The following is a 17,289-nucleotide window of genomic DNA, read 5'->3' on the forward strand; positions in this document are numbered from 1 at the left end:
TAAGTGTATTGCCCTCAGTAAACACCACTCACTGACTCCCTGTCACTTTCAGAATCAAATGTAAAGCACTTTGTTTGTTATATAAAGCCTTTCTTAACTCAACCCCATCTAAATATTCCAGTTGTCTTACATCATACTCTCCTCTAATGGACCATATGATCCTGCCACATGTACCTGTCACATTTTGTCTTTAGCCCAAAAGTCTTATACTTCATGTACACTTAAATATATGTCCTCTTCACGCACTACCTTTTAGATTCTAAGCTTTTTGTTTTCAAGAGTAGCTCAAGTCAAGCATAGTGGTATATATATATATGACATATGATGGATCTCTTGAACTTGGGAATTTCAAGGTGCAATAGTTAATGCCAATCTGATATCTGCATTAAGATCATCATCAATATGGTGAGTCCCTGGAGGCGGGAGACTATCAGGTTGCCTAAGGGCAGGCAAACTAGCTGAAAGCAGAAATGGAACAGTTCAAAGCTTATCCATGATAGGACTAGTCCTTTGCAGAGCTTCTGCCCTTTGAGCCTCAGAGAGATCGGGAGATCTAGTCTTAAAAAAAAAGTAGTCCAATATTTTTAAAGGCAAAAACAGCCGCTCAAAGAATTCTGTTTACATGAGTCAATATTTGGCTTAAATTAGCCTTTCATGCCCGGAACAAATCAAATTTGGACAGTTGGGAATGTTTAACATCAGCTCACAACTTATTGGATTAAATCCTTCTTTCTCGGTTTCAATTGGAGCTCCATAAGTGGGGCCATCCTGAGTGTGCCTGTAGCTTCTAGAGTGATGGTAATTTTCTGAAAACACCTTCTCTCTGGCCATTGATTTTTTGTTCCTTGTAAACAGCAAGATAAACACCCTGGGTATTAAATCCAGTGTAAACAGGCGCACTTTAAATAGGGTTAAAGAACTCCTTAGTGTTGATATTTCTTTAGCTTGGCAGTAAAAAGAAAATCAATGCTAATTTAATAGGAGCCCACAAACCAAATTTTGCTTTCATTGCTCTCTCTTTTTACGGAAGAGAAAGGGCTATATTTACAAACTGAATTTGTAATCGGTGGGTTGATGTGCTTGTTGAATAGCAAACCATTTTGATCCAATCTGTTCCTTTTAAAAAGCAATGACCATAGATTTAGATGGAATGCTTGTCATTAGCCAGAACTCCTCACTGAGATGAATTCCCCTAACTGCAAAGCTGTTTGCATTTTTGCAGAGGGATTTTAAAAAATTTCCTTGACTTCCCTTCTCTTTGGGAAAGAAAAAAATGGTTGAGGGTTGTACAAAATTGACCCTCTACTCAATAAACTTGTACTGTCCCAGGCCTGGAATATTTTTCCTATTCACCTTAATCATTTAGTGTCTCTGACTTTCTTCAATATTCAACTCAGATCTCACTTTCTTCAAGAAATGCCATCGCTTCTGAGATTTTCTTCCACCTACTTTGTAGATATCTTCCTGTCTCCCTCAGCTCCTCTCAAGAGCAGGGGCTGTTTTTGTCTTTCTTTGTATCCCTAGCACTTAGCAGAATGTCTGACTCAGCAATTCCTTAGCGAATGCTTATTGATCAACCGATCCATTGCCTTGAGTGATCTTTAATTATGTTGCAGGACTGGATTCCTTGTCAATAATGGCAATTAGAAAACCATAGAGCACATTTGGAGATCTTTTGTTAGATATAGGACAAAATAGATCATCAAGATGAATGCACAAAGGATGAAAAAAATTACCTCTGAGTAACAATGAAGATACCTGAAGTTCTTGGCTTCAGAAAGATAAGGTCTGCTGGGTATGGCAGTCTAGCTCATAGCTTTAGACCAGAGAGGAATCTTAGACGTCACTGAGCCCAACTCACTCATTTTATAAATGCAGATTCAAGATGCAGAGACATGAAGAGATTTGCCCCAAGTACAAACAGGTCATAAGCAGCAGTTGGTGTTGTTCAATCCTGTCTGACTCTCTGTGATCCCATTTGGAATTTTCTTGGTAAAGGTACTAGAATGGTTTACCATTTTCTTCTTCAGCTTGTTTTATAGATGAGGAAATTGAGACAAACAGGGTTAAGTGTTTACATAGCCAGTAAGTGTGAGGTCAGATTTGAACTCAGGTCTTCCTGACTCTAGGTCCATCACTCTGTCCACTGTACCACTTAGCTGCCCTTGAACACCTGCAAATTTTTTTTTAGGAAATTAAGGACAAAGGAACATCCTAATGTCAAATCCATATCCATCTTCAAGGCTGTTATTGGTATGGACAGAGGCATGAGGAAGGCAGCCAATTCCTAATGCTCTCAAGTATTCATCTTTTTCTTCTCCTCACCCTTGATGTGGGGTTGAATTATTGTGGAGACCCAGCTTAAGGGGGAAAATATCAGGGAAGTTAATATTGGAGTTGTTGGCCTTATGGTAAATATTAGCACAGGTCTTGTAACAAATATTTATTCTTATCAGAATTGTTTATCATGTCATTTGCATGTAGGAGAAGAGCAAATCAGCCCGCTTCACCTGTCTTTTACCCAACATTCCCTCTCTGCCTCTGAATAAACTCTCTCTTCTGTCCCCAACTTTTGAAATTGCTGGCTTCCCTCATGACTCCAGTGTTTTTCCCTGAGACCCACTTGTGAGTACCCCTTTACTTTATTTTACATACATTTTATGTATCTGAGTTCAAATCTGACCTCAGACACTTACGAGCCATATGATCCTGGGCAAGTCATTTAACCCTGTTGGCATCAGTTTCCTCATCTGGTAAATAAGGTGGAGTAGGAAATGGTAAGACCACTGCAATACCTTTGCTGAGAAAACCCTAAATGGAGTCTGGAAGAGTTGGATCCAAATGAAACAACTGGACATCAATAGAATGTGAATGCTTAAGGGCTGGACCTGTCATTTGGCTTGTTTTTGCATCCTCAGAACCCCCTCAGCACTTAGGAGGCACTGAATAAAAGTTTGTTGAAGTGAATTGAATGGAGCCAGGATAACTGTAATTTTTCATCCAAGTCAGTGGTGGAATGGCTGGCTAACAGTTTGACCCTTGCTCGGCAGGAGCCACCTGCATTAAAGTGGCTTTACTACCCCATTCCTATAATCATTTCCACATTGTACACACTGGAAATTTGGTGAACCTTCTGTTACAGCAAAACTTCTCGGGGTAGCGACAAGTCAAGATTAGGGGAACAGGTGAGCCTTAGACACATGGTGTTTCTGGTTCCATGTGGTTATTGTTATGGGGTACGTATACTCTATTTTAAAGCACACAATCACACATCATTCCACTCAAAGTGACCAAGGATCACTTTGTAGTTGTGTAACTTGAAAAATACTTAGGAGAGGGTCTTAAAGTTATTCCTTGATATAGGAAATATCAGTGAAGGTTAGAGATTTCATGGCCCAAGCAGAAGTGCTAAATCTTTCTTTTCTCCCCCTCCTTCTCACTCCAACACCATTCTATATTTTGTAGTTCCCTGGAAAGATCCTAGCTTAGAGATTCTGATAAAAACATAACAACATAATATTTTACTTCTAGCGATTTCCAGATCATTGTGTCTTCTGGGTTGCTTAGTAAGGTTAAGTGATGGTGTGTGCCACTTTGAACACTTTTCTTTCAGTGTCCAAGGAATTAAGTCAAATTCTTAATTTTGTGGAATTTTAACATAACTCACACTTGTGAAGCAAGAAGAAAAGTTTTCACTTATTGTTATCACTGAACTAGTCCAAAGATGAACTTACCACCAATGTTGTTTTCCTGGGGGAGATAATGTTTTCCATCTGTCCTTTTTCTACTTCTTCTCTTTGTCTTTAATTTGGAGCCTTTCCTTCTACCCGCCTGCAACAGAACCAAATAATCAAATCAAAGTTGCTTATATAACTAGCTTAGGAAAAAAAATCCCAGAATGTTTGTGTCTCAGATCTTCTCTAATGTTTAAAAAGTGAATACATGCTCAAAGGTATACATCTCTCCTTTCTCCATGCCTTGGCACTGGCTGTCCTCTATGCTGGGAATCTTCTGCTTTCTTTCCTCATGGTCATTTATCGAAATTCCCTCTGCTCTTCAGCTTAAGTGTGATCTTGTACAAGAAGTCTTATTTTCTGATCCCTTTGGTCATGAGTGCTCCCAGGAAATTATTTTGTATTTTAAATAATATTTTGTATCTAATTGTTTGTGTGTATGTTATTTCCTTCTCTTGAGTTCTACTTTTTGAAATTCATGATTTCTCCAGCAGAATGTAAACTCTTGAGAGGAATTTTTGTCCTTGTATGCCTAGAACTTGGCACAATGCCTGGCGTATGGTAGGTAAATAATTAATGCTTGTTGAATGGAATTGAATTGAAGGCAACTCTGGCCAGGTGAGGGTCAATGACCCTGAAATTTCTGTTAACATCCAAGGGAACTTGCCAAGGCTCAAACTCCAAACTCTTTCTGAGGCAGGAATGTTTTGGGTTTCACAACTTTTTTCTGATTAAGTTAAAATGTAAATGCAATCCATCAATGAGCATTTATGGCTTCACCTGAAAAAAAGAAAAACATCTCTAGCTGCATGTTCTCAGTGTTTGTGACCTTTGAGAATGATGTCAGAATAACTTCAGTCATGAATGGAGGATGGTTATTGTATTCAATAAAGAGGGAGATTTAGATGGAAAATATTAGACTGTTCCACTTGATGAAGAACAATGAAAAGGCAGAGAGGCCCCTCCAAGTCCATGCTAAGATGGAGCTGTCAGTGTTCATCTGGGAGGGCCAGCCTCTAAAGCACTCCATATTACCTTTCATTTAATGTCTGCTGAAGAATGCTCAGATTTAATAAAACCGCCATCTGAGTTCTCCACCACTGCAGCCCTAAACAATCAACTTTTCAGGCCTTGTGTGGCCTCTCCTGGATTTGCACAGCCCAGAAACCAGACAGGCTCTTTCTTTTTTCTTTTTTAAATTAAAGTTCGCCCTGGTGGTGCTGGAGAAGACGCTTGGGAGTCAACGGAGGAGCAACTGGAGTAGTACCTTGGTATTGGGGCCATGCCTGCAGCTCTGACTAACCGGATAGAGACTGAGGGGTGCTGCTTCCGGCTGGAGTTTGTAATGTTTACACAGAATGTTCCCAGAAGGATTCACTCAGGATTAGCTTAATTGAATAAATACAAAGCTGCATAATTTATGGACCAAAATAGGTCTTTCCTGGTTGGGTTGCTGACTAGCATTTCCTTTCTGTCTACTGGCATTCTAGAAAAGGGCCCATATTGTTATAATCAGAGTTTCAGCTCTGAATTGATATAGTGCTTCATTTGCATAATACAATTTTGTTATAGACCAGATGTATAAATAATTGTTCATAAGTTGTGACTTTTCTTTGAGAGTTATAAAAATATCCTTCCCTCCATTGCATTCTCCTTTACCTTTTCTACTTCTCTGACTCCTTCCCTCACTTCCTTTTTTCCCTCTGCCCTTCTCGTCCTTGGTAATGCCCAGATAGAAACAGTCAGTGCTAACTCTAAGTACTCCCAGGTACTTTCTCTTGCCCCATCTGCTCCCAAGAACCATAGTGCTTACTTTTATCTTAAAAATGCCATGTTATTATTATTATGAATATGAATCCTCAAAAAATCCACGTTTACAAAGAACCATACATTTGTCAATAGCTTCATGAATGAATGAAGAAAAAATTAAGTGCTTCCTCTAAGGCCCTGTTTCAAGACACACAAAATATCTGTTGTTCCATTTTCTCAGTTTTTTGGGGGGGCAGGGGATTGCAGAAAATGATATCATGGGATGAAAATGTTCATTAAAGGGAATTAATAACAGTTTCTTTACTACTGGGAGTAAGCTGATCTTTTGTCAATTATGTCTAGAAAGGTAACTCAAGGAAAAAATAAATATAAGGGTTTGGATTGTAGTAGTGAGAAGGAAGTTGGTTTTCTTTTCTCTTACATCCTCCTAGAGGGAAATCATTTTATCTGTTAAAAAACAAAACAACATAATGCCTTTAATTCCTATCCCATCAAATCCCATTTCCTGGACTTGGCTTTCAGGGGCCTGCCCCATCCCACCCTATCTAAGCTTTATACTACTAGTGAAGAGGACTTTCATTCCATTCAGATCATTCTGTCCTCCATACCTCTTCTCCAGCTCCTTGTCCATTTCTATCCCCAGGCCTTTGCCTGTGTCACCCCTATACTTAGAAAGTTTCCCCTTTTCCATCTACCCTTTGAAGTATTAACTGTCCTTCAGGATGCTTTTCAATCTTGTCTTATGGAGGACAGCTCCTCTCTCTGGTCCACCTTATGCTGATCTCTCCCTTTTCCCAAATATCTTTGAATTAGCACCAGAGTTTACTCCTCTCTTGTTTTCTGATGATCCCTGTGTGAGTTGTGCTTATATATGGTAGACTGTAAGACCTAAGTGGGCAGGGCCTCTGTCTTTTACTTCTTTCTTAAATGTTTTCCTATGCCTAGAAAAGTGCTGGGCACAGAAAATGCAGGCCTCTCAGGATTAAAAATAATTGAATGTTTTTCATTTCCTAGGGAAGCAATTTACTAAATGGTCCCTCAGTGGCCTAGCAGGTGAAGGCACCTGTTCTAGGGGGAAAAGTTACCTCTTCCAGATGAAGAGGGTTAAATTGAAAAGTCAGACCCCAGGTGTGCAGAGAAGGCTTGAGAAAACTAGACCATCAAATATTCCTTTGTTTAATTTTTGGGTGGGCGTATTTCTTGGCCATCCAAGTCATTTTACTTTCCTTGAAGAGAGAAGTCATGATGCCACGTGGTCCAGTGGAAAGAGCATCAGAAAATCTGGATTTGAATTCCAGCCTTCCTCCTCACTGGATGTGTGACCTTGACACATAGTAGGTACTTAATAGATATTTGTTGACTGGCTGATGGAGCCCCAAATCCTCCAAATGTCAAATGAGGTTAATGATCTTACTTGAATGTTACCTGATAGGCTTTTTTTCAGGTGAGGATAGAAATAATAGAATGCATAGAAAAGACTTTCTAACCCTAGAAAACCTTAAGATAGTTACTGATGATCACAAAGTGATTCAAAGTTTGCAACTGCATCTAATCTCCATTTCGCATGTGAAGAGAAGTTAAGAGAGGTTACATGATTTGTCTCTGCTCACAAAGTAACCAACTAACCAGCCTTTATCAATATTATTTGACGTGGAAATACTAGTAATAATAGTACTTATATAGTGCTTTTAGGTTTGCAAAATGTTTTACAAACACTATCTCATTTGATCCTCACCACAACCCTGTGCGGTAGGTGCTCCCATTTTACAGATGGGGAAACTGAGGCAATTTTTTTTTTTTTTAGCAGCTTGCACAGGCACACAACTAGTAAGGGTCTGAGGCCAGATTTGAATCCATGAACCAACTCAATCCTCAGTATCACTTAGCTGCCTGTTATTCATTAGGTACCCACTATGTTCCAGGGATTGTGATAAGAACTGAGAAGAAAAATACAGAGAATGAAAAAATTCTTTCTGACTCTAAGTTTAGTGGTCTTTATACCATGCCTTTCTGATATAAAAGGGAAACGTTATTTTGTTATGATAATACTACTAATTATTATCTATTATACATAGTCAACCAATACATACAATTAATACATATTCATAACAATACATCCATTAGTAATAATTTATAATAACTATAAAATACATATTAAAACAATATAATACATAATTATTCATCAATATGCATAATTAACTAATTATATATAATTATTGTATATTATATATTTGGTATCTCCCTCAGTGCTGAACATCGTAGGAATTCAATAATGGATACACGAATGAACACATTTCCTTTCTTATCTAAATGCCTGTAAATAAGTCAGAACAATTCTATCATGTAACTCATGAGATGCTGGGTTCAGTACGGAATCTCTCATTGAGTAACTAGCTTGCCATAGAAACCCACAACTGCAGAAATGTGACCAAATCCCCTTTGTTTAAGAGAAGTCTGAGAGCCTCTTCAAGAACACCACCTGGTTCAGTTGTTTGCACTCATTTCTCAGAAACCCTTCCTCCAAAGCCTGTAGAGAGACAACCAGGGAAGCTTGCAGACTCATTAGCTACCATCACCAATTCTGTGCGCATCTTTAAAGAGGTCATATTGGCGTAGTTGGTTCATGGACATGCTAAGCATTTGGGTTAGGATGCAGATTATATACATCATGCTGAAGGGCAGAGTGGTAAACCTGGTCAAATGAACCTCATTTCAGGATCATTGTGGTCCAATGGATTCCCTTCAAATGGAATGCATAAAAGATTAAAATAAAATCTGAGGAAAAAATGAGTTATACCACATGTGCCATATTCCAAATACTTATGAGTGACAATCAACTGGCCATTCGATGAATAAGCATTTATTCAATACTTACTAAGTGCAAGGCACCATGCTCAGTGCCAGGGACATGAGTTTAAATTCAACTTCAGACACTTTACTAGTTGCATGACCTTGGGCAAGTCATTAACGTCTGTCTGCCTCAGTTTCCTCAACTGTAAAATGGGGGAAATAATAGTACCTATTTTCCATAGTTTTTGTTATATAAAATATTTTTTTAATAAATATTTTTTCTTTATTTATTTTTAGTTTTCAACATTCATTTCCACAGGATTTTGAGTTCCAAATTTTTACCTCATCTGCTCTCCCTTCTATCACACCCCTCTCTTCCCTTATCTCCATCTTCTCTCTTTTCTTGTAGGGCAAGATAGATTTCTATACCCCATTACCTGTATTTCTTATTTCCCAGTTGCATGCAAATACAATTCTCAACATTCATTCCTTAAACTTTGAGTTCCAACTTCTCTCCCTTCCTCCCTCTCCACCCATTCCCACTGAGAAGGCAAGCAATTCAATATAGGCTATATATATGTGTAGTTAAGCAAAAGACTTCCATAATAGTGATGTTGTGAAAGACTAATTATATTTCCCTCCATCCTATCCTGCCCCCTATTTATTCTATTCTTTCTTTAGACCTTGTTCCTCCCCTAAAGTGATTACTTCTTATTACTCTCTCCTCCTATCTGCCCACCCTTCTATCATCCTTCCATCCCACTTCTCCCCTTCTCCCCTACTGTCCTGTAGTGTAAGATAGATTTTCATCCCAAATTGAGTGTGCCTGCTATTCCCTCCTTAAGCCAAATGTGATGACAGTAAGCTTCACTTTTTCCCTCTCACCTCCTCCCTTTACCATCCATTGAAAAAGTTTTTCTTGCCTCTTTTGTGAGAGAGAATTTGCCCCATTCTATTTCTCCCTTTCTCCTTCCAATGTATTCCTCTCTCACACCTTAATTTTATTTTTTTAATTAACATCCCTTCCCATTCAACTTACCCTCTGCTCTCTCTCTCTCTCTCTCTCTCTCTCTCTCTCTGTGTGTGTGTGTGTATATATATATATATATATATATATGTATTTATGTATGTATGTTTGTATAATCCCTTCAACTATCCAAATACTGAGAAAAGTTTCAAGAGTTACAAATATTATCTTTCCATGTAGGAATGTAAACAGTTCAACTTTAGTAAGTCCCTTATGATTTCTCTTTCCTGTTTACATTTTCATGCTTCCCTTGATTCTTATGTTTGAAAGTCAGCTTTTCTATTCATCTTGGGTTTTTTCATCAAGAATGCTTGAAAGTTCCCTATATCATTGAATGATCATTTTTTCCCCCTAAAGTATCATACTCAGTTTTGCTGGGTAGGTGATTCTTAGTTCCTTTGCCTTCAGGAATATCACATTCCAAGCCTTCAATACCTTAATGTAGAAGCTGCTAGATCTGTGTTATCCTGATTGGATTTCCACAACAATTGAATTGTTTCTTTCAAGCTGCTTGCAATATTTTCTCCTTGACCTGGGAACTCTGCAATTTGGCTACAATAACTCTAGGAGTTTCTCTTTTCAGATCTCTTTCAGGAGGTGATTGGTGGATTCTTTCAATATTTATTTTGCCCTCTGGTTCTAGAATATCAGGGCAGTTTTCCTTGATAATTTCATGAAAGATGATGTCTAGGCTCTTTTTTTGATCATGGCTTTCAGGTAGTTCCATAATTTTTAAAATGTCTCTCCTGGATCTATTTTTCAGCTCAGTTGTTTTTCCAATTAGATATTTCACATTATCTTCTGCTTTTTCATTCTTTTGGTTTTGTTTTATAATTTCTTGGTTTCTCATAAAGTCATTAGCTTCCATCTGCTCCATTCTAGTTTTTAAAGAACTATTGTATTCAGTGAGCTTTAGAACCTCCTTTTCCATGTGGCTAATTCTGGTTTGTAAAGTATTCTTCTCCTCATTGGCGTTTTGGACCTCTTTTGTGAGTTGAGTTAGGCTATTTTTAAAGGTGATATTTTCTTCAACATTTTTTGGGGTCTCCTTTAGCAAGCTATTGACTCACTTTTCATGAATTTCTTGCATCTCTCTCATTTCTCTTCCCAATTTTTCCTCCACCTCTCTTACTTGATTTTCAAAATTCTTTTTGAGCTCTTCCGTGACCTGAGACCATTGTATATTTATTCTGGAGGTTCTGGATCCAGAAGCCTTGACTTTTGAGTCTTCCTCTGATGGAATGCATTGTTCTTCCTCATCTGAAAGTATGAAAGAAAATACCTGTTCACCAAGAAAATAGACTTCTATAGTCTTATATTTTCCCTTTTTTTGGGCATTTTCTCAGCCAGTTACTTGACTTTTAAGTTCTTTGTCAAGAGGAAGGTGTACTTTGGGGACCTGTAAGTTCTCAGTTCCTCCGAAATGGTACAATCAAAGGAGAGGTGTTACTCCTCTCCTTGCCTGTGCTTTGGTCTAGGAGCTACCAAAGCTTTTCTGCCCAGGATCTGCAAGTAGAATTCCCTTTTCAGAGCCTCCACTAGCTCCACCATGCCAACACTCTTCCTCACCCCAGGGCTGCCACTCAAGGCTGAGACCCAGATCAGTCTCTCAGTTCTCCCAGGGTCTAGGTTCCAGTCCTGCCTCTTCTGCTTACTGCGTGGGTGACATTTGGCAAGTTCCTTCACTCCTGGACCTAGGTTTCCTCATCTTCAAAATGAAAATCTTAGGTGAGATAGCCACTAGGGTTGCTTCTGGTTTGTAGTCAGTGCTCTATGACCATCCATAAAGTCAGAGTATAATAATAGTTCTCACTTATATATTCTTTAAAATTTGTAAAGCATGTAACATAGGGTATCTAATTTGTTATCACATAGTATGTCTATGTACAACATCAAGCTCTAGGAATTTTTCCCCTCTTCATCTTTACTGATTCTCCATCATTATCCAAAAGCAGTCAGTTGTGGTAATCTGTGTGTGTGTGTGTGTGTTTGTGTGTGTGTGTGTGTGTGTGAAGGTTCTAGGACATTTGTGCTTACATGTGACCATGTTGAACTGTGCTCACAGGGAAGTTTAGACAAATTCCCATGATATCATTCCCTGCTAGGTCATGAGTGCATTCATGAAATGGCAAACAGCTTATGCAATTACCTTGAGGTGGGAGATGGCATGTCAAATAGAGGTGATTGCTAGCAGTCCAATGTGGCTAGAATGTAGAGTGTGAGAAGGGCCAGTCATGTGAAAGATGGGTTAGTGCTGGACGGTGAAGAGCTTCTATGACAGGCTGAGCATTTTGTTTGGTTTCCTAGAGGTCATTAACACAGAAGGCTTTGGAGCATGAAAGTGACATAGTCAGACACATGTCTCAGGAAGATTATTTTGCTAGTTGAGTGAAGGATGGATTGGAGAGCAGAGAAACTGGGGAGAAGGAGACTAATTTAACTCTTCTTTTTCTGAATCTCTTCCAATAATCCAGGCCAGCAATAATGAAGGTCTAAATATGGATGGAGGTTGTGTTTGTGGAGAGGAGGCAGGTGTCGTACAGTTACAATGACAATGGTAATAATAAAAATAATTACTATTAATCTGTAGTGAGAAGCTGCATGGTATATGGGTGGAGAGCTGGCCTCACAGTTAGGAAAATGTAGATTCCAGCCCTGATTGACCAATAAGGATGATAATAACTGACATTTAGGTAGTACTTATTGGGCTAAGTTCTGGGGATGCACGTATCTTACCTCTTTTGATCCTTACAACAACCTTATAAAGTGGGCGTTATTATTATTAGCTTTATACAGATAGGGACACTGAGGCTGCAAGAGGTTAACTGATGTTGAAGGTCATGATGAGTATGTCATTTAACTTTTCAGTCAGTTATGTTCTAACATAATGAATCACAGAGCAGCTGAACTGCATGGGCAGAGGAAGGTTTTTCATGAAAAATAGTAGAAAATAAAGGAAGATCAGGTTGGTCATATTTACAGATTACTATCATACCTTAAGACAAAAATACTATTACTTTTTGGCAGTAATGTGTTCATTATGGCCCATAATGTGTCCATTACTGGGACCCTGGGGAGATTCCTAGTGACCTCTTAGATGAACTATATGTTGTCCCTGAAGGCAGCCGTGTATTTCCAGAGTTCAGCAGTGATCTTGAAAGATGGTATTGGGATTGACCTTAGTGTTGGGAGAGAAAATGGGAAAAGAAAATGATAGAAAATATGGAATATTGCTTTGTGCTGTGGGGAATTTTGTCATGTATGAACCAACACTCCTCACCTCCCATTTCTCTTCTGGATTCAATTCAGTTCAATTTGATTCATTTCAATAAACATTTATGAAGTGAAAGTATAGTAAATGTGTGCTGATCAGAGTGCTGGGTGCTGAGGGTACGATAATAATAGCTAGCATTTATGTGGTGCCTTAAGATTTATAAAGCACTTTACAAATATCATCTCATTTTATTCTCACAACAACTCTAGGAGGTGGAGACTATTATTATCACCATTTTACAGACAAGGAAACTGAGGCAGATAGTGGCTAAGTGATTTGCCTGGGATCACAAAGCTAGTAAGTATTTGAAGCAGGGTTCAAAATCAGATCTTCCTGACTGTGCTCTATTTACTGGACCACTTGGCTTCTGTACAAAGGAAAAAAAACAAAAAAAGTTCCTGCTTTCAAGAAGCTTATGTTTACTTGGGGGCAGATTGGGGAAGGGTCAGGAAAGAGAGAAGTACAAAGTATATTTATAATAAATTTAAATAATTTTCCAGGCAAATTTATCATACATTATGTATCATATGTCTATCTATCCACCATCTATCATCTATCTATTTATTCATCTTTCTACTCATCTATCTACAAGTCAATGAACATTTACTAATCACCTACTGTGTGCCAAGCCTTTTTCTAAGGGCTGGAGATGCAAAGAAAAGCAAAAACAGTCCTTGCTCTCGAGAAGCTTACAAACTAATGAATAAATGATAAACATGAAAACAACTATCGACAAATAAGCTATAGATAAGATAAATTGGACACAAGCTCAGAGGGAAGGCACCAGAATTAAGGGGAATCTGCAAAGCCTTCTTGAAGGATGTAGGATTTTAGTTGAGACTTGAAGGAAGCCAGGAGGTGAATCAATTATCTATCTATCTACCTATCCATCCATCCATCCATCCACCTCTCTCTCTCTCTCTCTCTCTCTCTCTCTCTCTCTCTCTCTCTCTCTCTCTCTCTCTCTCTCTCTCTCGCTAGCTATCTCCCTATTGTATATTTTCTATCTCTTTCTCTCTATCCTCTATTTATCTACCTGCATCTTTCTATCTTCTATCTTTCTGTCCTCCATGTCTCTATCTATTTATATATCTATCCCTATCTGTCTGTCTCTCTGTTTACTTGCCTATGTATCTACATAGAGAGAAACTCAGCTATGGATCAGTTTTCTGGCTGCTGTGAAGTTTTCAGATCCATCAGACTGCAAATGCAATTGCCATGCTAAAATGAAAGGAAACCATTAATGATAAACTGAATGGAGAATGCATCTGGATGGTCTGCCAGTGACAGCTCTGTCTGTTCTTTGTGAGTATAACACCTTGCCTTCATTTTGCTGGGTACTTCAAAAGGAAAATGGCAAATGACCTTAGAAGCTCCAGTCCAAAGACTTAGGGTTTGTAATTGTAGTGAACTCAGACAGGGGCTGCCAGGCTGCTCATTGCCCCTAGGTCAAGGACGCTCATCACTTTCAGTGTTTCCATTTGGAGGAGGGAGTTTTTGGTTTGGTGGGTGCCACCAGTTTCCCCTCTGTTAGAGGGAGAGTTGTGGAGGTGGATGGTTTGTCAAAGAAAGTTGGCCATTTGCAAAAACTCTGGTTGATCCAGGATGTTGGGTGAGAGGTTATGAGAACAGATCTCATTAGTTTGGAAGGTGTTTTATATTATCAAAGTAGGACTTTCCCAAGGCCCTTCTGACCAGAGGAAGAAGGGCTTTCTCAATGACTCTGCTAACGTCTTTCCTGGCCCACGGCTGGTAATTGGTTCATTTCCAGGTACTAGCAAGAATGTAAATATGGAATGAATCAGTTTTTTCCACATTTTCTTTAGCAGCTCTTTTATGAAGAACAGATTTTCCATAGAGGAAATTAAAAAGTACATAAAACCAAGGGGCCATGGTGTTGTTGAGAACAGTGTCCGCTTTAATGTCACTTTGTAACTGGCAGCATGCGTGGTATTCAAATAGCATTAATATAAAGTATGAAGTTTGTTTCAATTAGCTTCATCCTTCACCCCCCCAAGATGAAGAATTATCATAAATCCTTGAAATAACACTTGACGAACAGAGATGGTTGGAAGTCTTTTACAACTCTTTTAAAAGACCACATTAGTTATAAAAATAATTAAATGCAGATTTAATGTCTCTAATATTTGCTTTTTTTGCCTAAATGAGGAAAGGGGGAGGGGGGAGGGTAACTCATTTCCCAAAGAAGATAGACAAATCCTGCCTTTGCTGTAACTTTGGGTGGAACTCTTTTCTTTTTTTCCATTTTAGAGTTAGGTTCTTTGTGAAATGCAAGAATTTTCATTACCATTTGGTTCAGATTTCTACTTGGAGGCCTTTCTCCCCAATGATTTCTAAAATATTCTCCTCGTGCATCTGTAAACATCTGAAAATTAGATATTTGGTTCAAGACAATCGATATGGACAGCTCAGAAAGCCAGGACTTTGCTGCAAAGTAGTATCTGGATTGCCATCTAAATGCAAACCACATGGAAAACAGATGCTGTAAATAGAAATCCAGACAAACTCACCCATTGATTGGGGAGTGGGGGTGGGGAGGGAGCATCTCCCAGTGTTCTTGTTTGCACGCCCAGGCCAACCGTGGGAAGGGAATTCTATTTGGTATGCTGCGGTGCGAAGGGATATCGTTTCCACCGGGATAAGACAAGTGTAACCTTTATTGTCAACGTCTCTGCTGAATTTTCCAACAGTAGATGAGTGGAAATTCATGGAAATTGCCTGTGTTCTACCAGTTTTCTTTATTCTTCTTTTAAGATCTGCAGCTGTCAGTCCCCCATTCCCTCCCTCCCCAGCCTCTGCAGAACCTGGAGTCCTTTGGAGCAGGGATGTTCTTGCCTGGCTTTGAAGGGCAGATCTCTGCCCCACTGCAGACATCCCATTAATACTGCAGGGTCAGCATCTCGGAGCCATCAGCGGATGACCTCACTGACAGACCGAAGCCACAAACTGCAACTTATGGGGCCACGGGATACAGAGAGACCAGATCTGGACCTCACAGAGGCCGTAACCAGCGAGGGATGGGTTCATTCATGTTCGCACTTCCATTTTCCCCCCTGCACAGTATGAAACTAGTTCGAAAGAGTACTAGTAGCATAAAATACACTGGCAGTCTTTTTTATAAGCCTGTTACCTCAAGGACTTTACAATAAAATCCAGAGTATTTGATAGAACTTGTTCCTTATCTTGAGTCCTTCATAACCACAGCGAGACACCAAGCAGATTTGAAAGAGGAAATTAGTTTTTGCTAGGAATTTAGTGCCTTCGTTTTAGCAGCTATTGGTAACATGCAGTGAGTCCTGATTTGTCAGCCTGTCATTACTTCGATCCAACTTTAGGGAACTGAAAGTTGCTCTCCTGGTATTGGCTTGCAACGAGAGTGGGTGCTAGCTCGGTGCTAACCCTCGCTGACTTTGGATGCAAAGAACCCCAATTCGGATCCCTCCAATCTCTCCGATACTTACTGCCTGGGTGATCCTGGCCGAGTATCTTAACGTCCTAGGCTTCCATTTTCTCATCCATAAAGTGAGGGTTGGATTAGGTGAACTAAAGCTATGTATGATCTCAGCTTGCCACGACCAAGAGTCCCATTTCCCTCCCCTAGCCACCTTCCTGCCTCTCACCCTTCTAAGGGGTCCATACTTCCTCTCTCTAACCTCGGTCCCCACTTCCCCGGCTTCCTTCAAGTCCCACCTTCTGCAAGAGCCCCTTCCCAGATCTTCCTATCCTTTCTATGCCTTCTCTCTAAACCTACCTCCAATTTATCCTATTATCTTCAGACTTCTGGCTCAAATCCTACTGAGTTTCTGCGGTTTCAGATTGTAGGGGCGTAATGTGTTAGTACTTCGTTTTAAAAGAGGACCATGACATCAGAGAAATGATGACATGACTTACACTTGACTTTGTTTTGAGTGAGGGAGGGCTGTACAAGGTCACCAGCCTCACTTTCTCCTCCTGAGTTGTGTAATGGAAAGCACAGGCTGCTAGTTGGCTCAGTGGATAGAGCCTGCGTTGGGAGTCAGGAAGATCTCATACACTAGCTAGCTGTGTGACCCTGAACAAATCACTTAACTTCTGTTTGTCTTAATCCACTGGAGAAGAAAATGGCAAACCACTCCAGTATCTTTGCCAAGAAAACCCCAAATAGGGTCATAAAGAGTTGGACATGACTCAATAACAATGGAGGATACATTATAGTTCCCTAGGGTCTGTTAATGAAGCCATTAGTTTTGACGATACATACATATATGTGTGTGTGGGTGTGTGTATTATACACACAAAGGCATTTTCTACATATACTATGCTATTTTTTTCTTTATCTCTGATTTCATTAGTATGGGGAACTTCCAGATAGGGAAGTTCCTCCTCCAATGTAGATCAGTAATTTTTAGCCTTTGAGAGACTCTTGGGGCAGTGGGAAGTTAGATGACTTATCTAGGGTTAAACAACCAGTTCCTGTTAGAGGCAGGATTTGAATTCACATCTTTCTGACCCCAAGACTGACTCTCCATCTGCTATGCCACATTGACACGAAATCCTCTTGGCTTTGAAGGGCAGGTTGAACATCTTTAGATAATCATTGTTTTACCACCAGCCTCAGTTTGCTAATCTATAAAATTATGAGATTAGACAAGATACCCACTGAGATTCATTGTACTTCTAGATACGGTGATCCT

General features: G+C 39.4%; 1 long non-coding RNA gene across 1 annotated transcript; it reads left to right on the top strand.

The window, feature by feature from the left end:
* The first annotated feature begins 2,495 nt into the window (after nucleotides 1-2,495).
* LOC140510202 (uncharacterized) lies at nucleotides 2,496-15,786 on the top strand. The gene is made up of 6 exons (XR_011969141.1): nucleotides 2,496-2,625; nucleotides 4,940-5,005; nucleotides 11,796-11,878; nucleotides 12,805-12,892; nucleotides 13,738-13,900; nucleotides 15,371-15,786. It is a non-coding gene; the product is annotated as an uncharacterized lncRNA (long non-coding RNA).
* Nucleotides 15,787-17,289: the final 1,503 nt, after the last annotated feature.

The sequence above is a fragment of the Notamacropus eugenii genome, chromosome 6, assembly GCF_028372415.1.
Source record: "Notamacropus eugenii isolate mMacEug1 chromosome 6, mMacEug1.pri_v2, whole genome shotgun sequence".
NCBI lineage: Eukaryota > Metazoa > Chordata > Mammalia > Diprotodontia > Macropodidae > Notamacropus > Notamacropus eugenii.